This window comes from Canis lupus, chromosome 11, assembly GCF_011100685.1.
Source record: "Canis lupus familiaris isolate Mischka breed German Shepherd chromosome 11, alternate assembly UU_Cfam_GSD_1.0, whole genome shotgun sequence".
Lineage (NCBI taxonomy): Eukaryota > Metazoa > Chordata > Mammalia > Carnivora > Canidae > Canis > Canis lupus.
Window position 1 is genome coordinate 1,131,359 of NC_049232.1, and position 6,094 is coordinate 1,137,452.

Below are 6,094 nucleotides of genomic sequence, written 5' to 3' on the forward strand. Positions count from 1 at the left end.
TCTATTTGGAAATCATGGCTGCTTTTAGTAGATAGCCTTAAATTTTTATCATACACTTACATTCATATTTTCCTAACAAAACTTCTTCCTAATAAGACAAGGATTCTATCATTCTAACTCCCTTTCAAACTCCCTACAAACTAGCTTTCATGTTAACATTGTCTAAAACTATAATTCCACTTTTCTGAATCTAATTGTGTGAGGTTTTTTTCAAACCATCAATGTAAATGAGATTTACAAACATATTTACAGATACCTTTTCAACAAGTTTTTTCCTCAGGTTACCTTTAATTCTTGCTGAAGTTCAACTTTAGTAGTTCCTTCATTAAGGGTCAGTGGGTGGCAAACACTTCGTTTTTGTCTAAAATAACTAAAAATAGCTTTATTTCACTCATACTTGTGGACATAGAATTCTGGGTTAAATAATTTTGTCTTGTAACTTCAATATATTGCTTCATTGTCCTTTTGTTCATAACATATTAATCTATCATTCCTCTGTGGTTTTGTTTACTTCCTGGTATTGTAAGAGATTTTTTTTCCTTAATCTTAACATTCTTTAGACTTTCTAGAATATAGCTAGGTAAGTAAATCTATTTTTTTAACCCTGCTCAGCTCCACAGTCATGCTCTGAAGCTCTTCAGAACTCAAAGTGAGAACATTTTTTCAACATTATTACTTCAAATAGCCAATGCCCACTATTATTTACTCTCTACTTTTCAAAGTCCTATAACGTATATATAAGAATTTCTCAATCTTAAATTCTCTTATTTTCCATCTCGTTAGTTTCCTGTGATATGTTTTAAATTCTCCTCAGTAGTTATCTTCCAATTCACAAATTTTTCCTTTGTCCAATACAGCATTTATTCATTAGTTATGGATTTTTAAAATTTCGTTGACAATACTTTTGTTTATAAGATTTCTAATTGGTTCACTTTTACCTATAAATGTTCAAAATTAATATCCATCTGTTTTAGTTCAGAATTTCTCCTTTTTTTATAGTTACTCTTTCCTTTGAGGAATTTAAGCTCATTTATTTGAAAATCTTCTTTGGGAAAATGCCTTTTTTTCATTACCTCAGGAGTAAATTCTCTTACTTGAAGAATGTGTTATCTATATTTTATAATATATTTTCCTCACGTACTTTGATATTTCACTTTGAATTTCTTATATTTTAATTCTTCACTTTGTTCACCCACACACCATGTGTCCTGTGTTGTGGTGACCATCATCTAACCCACTATGGTCCCAACTGCAGGTCATTTATTGGGGACTTAAAACTCTCACCCATCAAGAATATAGCAGATCCAGTCATTAATCACGGGCCACTCCCTTTTACTGCTTCAGACATCAATTCATAGGATACAACCCCAGGTGGCAGATAGTAGCTTTTTTTGTTCCTAGTGCAGAACCCTGCATAAGCCCCAATTTTATACTATGAGCCTGGATTTGTTCCCCTCCCCCTTATCAGGGCATATTAGCTTCCTGTATCCATAAGACTTGTCCATTAAGTTTTCTGTTTCTAACTCCACTTACCTGTCACTGTGTTTGTTTTATTTCTGATCCACAGAAATGGTTATCTTATTTTTGAAAATCCTTTGTTTTTTAACTAAAAAAAATGTTTTATAATTGATGCCATTATAGGTGAGGAGTCTGGGATTATTTTATGAACTCACAATGACATTTTAATTAGAAATTCATGTTTTTCCTTATGTGAAGTTTTTGATTTACAAAATCATATTGGTCTATTTAATAATATCAAACCAAAATAATATATGAAAAGTTCAGAGAAAGTTAACTGTGTAACTTTGTGTAACTGTGTAACTGTGTAAAAAGCTAACTATTAATATGCTAAAAAACACTTTTTAAAGTAAGCTTGTGTTAAAATTTTAATAAAGCAATTTGAAAATTTTTAGAGACAACATATTACTATTTTACAACCTAAAGGCATTTCTATACCAAGAAGAAAATCATAGAATAAGCACATATGGGATGTGTAGCAGAAGGGTTAAGAGCATAAACTAGAAATGGATGACCTAGGTTCAAATCTTCACTGTGTCATCCACCAGCAAGTTATATAACCTTTGCCTACTCTGTTTTCCCATTTTCAAAAGAAGATAATAATAATGCCTACCCTGAAGGGCCTGTTACAAGAAGCAAATAAATTAATATTTTTCAAGTATTTAGTACTAGCTAGGCACATAGTACTACATACACATTTTTCAGCTAAAGATAGCTACACTGAATTTTTACATGAAGACAAAATACACAATATTCGAATCCTAAAAATTACATTTCTTATTGAAATTAAAAGTCAGTAAGTAGAGAGTTGTATATGCTGTACCTGTTTAGTATTTTTATGAGTTCCTTGAATTGTCCTCTTTGATTTTCCACCAGTTTGACATTTAGATTTTCCTTCAAGGTAAAAATAAATAGACAAATATAAAGGTCAACAAATGGATAGTACAAAATTGAACTATACAAATCATTTGGGCATACTAACACATAATCTCTCCTACCAGAGACCACAGAACTATATACCACAAACTATACATGGTCAATATGAACTACAGATAAAATTAAAAAAAAAAAAAAAAAAATTTGCATGGTCCCAGAGACTGATTTATTGAATGGCTTTCTCAGAACAGGATAAATCAACTTCTTAAACAAGTCAGATATTCTGACAATTTAAAAATAAAGTCAAGTTAATGTACTTCTCAACTTATAAAAAGGTCTGAAAAATACTTATTCAAACTTCAAGAATACACTTTTTACCACTTAGAAACTCAGAATTTTGACTAAATTATCTGATTTACTTTTAATTCGAAAAGAAAGTTTTCAGTTCTTTGTATTTTTGCCAGATGTATCTTTCCACCTATTCTTTTTATAAGATACTAATTACTGTTTTATAATCACTCTATTCTTGAGAGCAATTCAAAATAGGAATGGGGGATCCCTGGGTGGCGCAGCGGTTTAGCGCCTGCCTTTGGCCCAGGGCGTGATCCTGGAGACCGGGATTGAATCCCACGTCAGGCTCCCAGTGCATGGAGCCTGCTTCTCCCTCTGCCTATGTCTCTGCCTCTCTCTCTCTCTGTGTGACTATCATAATAAAAAAAAAATTAAAAAAATAATAGGAATAGGGCAGCCCAGGTAGCTCAGCAGTTTGGCGCCTGCATTCAGCCCAGGGCGTGATCCTGGGGACCCGGGATGGAGTCCCAAGTCGGGCTCCCTGCATGGAGCCTGCTTCTCCCTCTGCCTGTGTCTCTGCCTTTCTCTGTGTGTGTCTCTAATGAATAAATACATAATAAATAAACAAATACATACATACATACATAAATAAAAATAAAATTCTATCTACAATGTACAACAGAATAATTTTCCTTTGGGAAAATAATTTTGGGCTAGGACCTCTGGAGCAGTACTAATGAAGTGAGTCATAACACCTGCTAACAATTTATCTCAAAAAAATGGAACAAAGGGATCCCTGGGTGGCGCAGCGGTTTAGCGCCTGCCTTTGGCCCAGGGCGTGATCCTGGAGACCCGGGATCGAATCCCACGTCAGGCTCCCGGTGCATGGAGCCTGCTTCTCCCTCTGCCTATGTCTCTGCCTCTCTCTCTCTCTCTGTGTGACTATCATAAATAAATAAAAACAAAAAAGAATTTAAAAAAAATAATAATAAAAAAATAAATAAAAATAAATAAATAAATAAATAAATAAATAAAAAAAAAAAATGGAACAAAGATAGACTTTACAATAAGTGATGCTGGAGTAACTTGTTATCCATATGGAAAAAGATAAACATTAGATTGAGACCTCATACTATATGTAAGAATAAACTACAAATAGATCAGAGATAGAAGTGTAGAAAAGTAAAATAAAGATACAATAAATAAAAATAAATTTTCAAATAACAAAGTATAAAAAATAAAATGTAAAAATATGTAAACATAAAGCAAATTTAAAAGAATAAAACATGGATGAGCTCTTATACAGCTTAAACCATCCTGTGGGTAAGGGTGTTCTCAAAGAATATTTTGAAAGGAAACAGGAGCCATCATAACAGGTCCTCCACTGTTCTAGAACAACTAAAACAAACCTAGAACAATTAAGCAGCAAAATAGAGTGATAGATTAGAACTCATTAAGAAACCATGACTTCATATAAATCTAAATAAATACATACTTACACATACAAATGCAAAGGGAAAAGGGAAAGCTTTCTTGCATTAGAATGTCAGCTAATAAATATAGAAGGAACACTGAGGTTAGCAAATCACCATTTTGCAACCACCAGAGTAATAACTTATTCAGCTAAGAATTATCAACAGAAGCTGAAAATCATGGGTAGACTGTTTCAAGGACACTTACATAGTCTCAAACTATCTGACTACAAACTACTTATTAATTACAAAGTTAATAGCTACTTTACAGTGGAGAAACTCAGAAGATACCACCTTTACCAAGCAATTAATGTTGACACTCAACTCTCATGAATGAATAAATGAAATCTTTAAAAAAAAAAAAACCCACTATGATTTGCCTCCTATGAGACACTGAATTTCTACAGAATTCTTTCTAATTCTATAGATTTAGACAACCTAATTTCTATAGAATTCCTCCAAAAATATATACTGAATCTAAGTATGAAATGACATCACACAAACCTCAAATGAGGAATATTCTACAAATACTCAGAAAATGTCAAAGTGAGATCCCCTTTGGCACATTCCAACCTCCTATTTTTTCTCTTTTTTTTTTAAGATTTATTTATTTATTCATAGAGACACACAGATAGAGAGAGAGAGAGAGAGGAGAGAGAAGAGCAGAGACACAGGCAGAGGGAGAAGCAGGCTCCATGCAGGGAGCCCGACATGGGACTCAATCCTGGGTCTCCAGGATCACACCCCGGGCTGCAGGTGACGCTAAACCACTGTGCCACCCAGGCTGCCCTAACCTCCTATGTTCTGAATCCTTATCCAATCTTCTAGATCCCCAGGATTTAGGCAGTGCTGACAATGATCCTACCCATTAAAGTGAAAGGACTGAAAATATATTTTTTCTAGTTCAAATAATAACTAAAGAAATACTCTTCTTTTGTAAAACATCACATTAAACTGTACCTAACCATAGTGAATAAATTTTTTAAAACCTGCTTATTTTTATAAGAATTTAATAAAAGAAAAAATACCTCAATCTCCTATAACATAAAAAAGAAAACTAATTTGCTGATCATAACAAACCCACCTTCATTTCTATATGAAACAGCAAAACTAACACTTTCATGAAACCATTTATATATTAGCTAAGATTAAAAAAACAAAAGGGTGCTTGGTGGCTCAGTCAGTTGATCACCCAACTCTTGATTTCACTCAGGTCATGATCTTAGGACCATGAGATCAAGCCCCACATCAGGCTTCTAGCTCAGCAAGGGCTCTACTTAAGATTCTCACTCTCACTCTCTTTCTCTCCCTCCTCCCACTTGGGCATGCTTCCTCTCCTTCTCTCAAATAAATAAATAAAATATTTTTTAGAAAAGCAATATAAAAGTTGTATTTGTATATATATATATATATATATAAAAGCAATAAAAAAGTTATTTCTTATTTAATGTATGCTAATTTGCCCAACAGTTCAAATTGTAAACAGTTTTTGGTCTATCTACTGTTTAAGACTAAATTTATCCTCCTAATTTACAACAAAAATGAAACTTTTTAAAAATACATACCATCATCATCTTTGCTTTCTAGAGGGACACTCCAAGCTATCAGGTTTCTTGCAGTTCGACCCTCCTCTGCAACTATTCTCCTTACTTTGTCATGACTATTGGAGCGCTGGAATGAAGCCTACATACAGAAAATAGAATATATATTAAATTATTAGATTAGTCAACATATAAAATACATTTGGCTGGCAAATTCATGATTTCTCACATTTTCTCATAAAGGGAACACTTAAAACTAATTTAGGATTGAAAAGGTAGTGAAACAGAAAAGAAAGTAAGTCACGGATCTTTTTATTTCTGAAAGACTGGTTTTACAACTTTAAACATAAATTATTTCAAGAATACATACAATCTAAGGTTTGAAAATGTGCCCTA

At 33.0% G+C, this 6,094-nt stretch overlaps 1 long non-coding RNA gene across 1 annotated transcript; it reads right to left on the reverse strand.

The window, feature by feature from the left end:
- Positions 1 to 285: 285 nt before the first annotated feature.
- On the reverse strand, positions 286 to 5,851 carry LOC119876760. Its single transcript, XR_005366335.1, has 3 exons — positions 5,723 to 5,851; positions 2,342 to 2,412; positions 286 to 370 (listed from the first exon to the last, which is right to left on the reverse strand). It is a non-coding gene; the product is annotated as an uncharacterized LOC119876760 (long non-coding RNA).
- Positions 5,852 to 6,094: the final 243 nt, after the last annotated feature.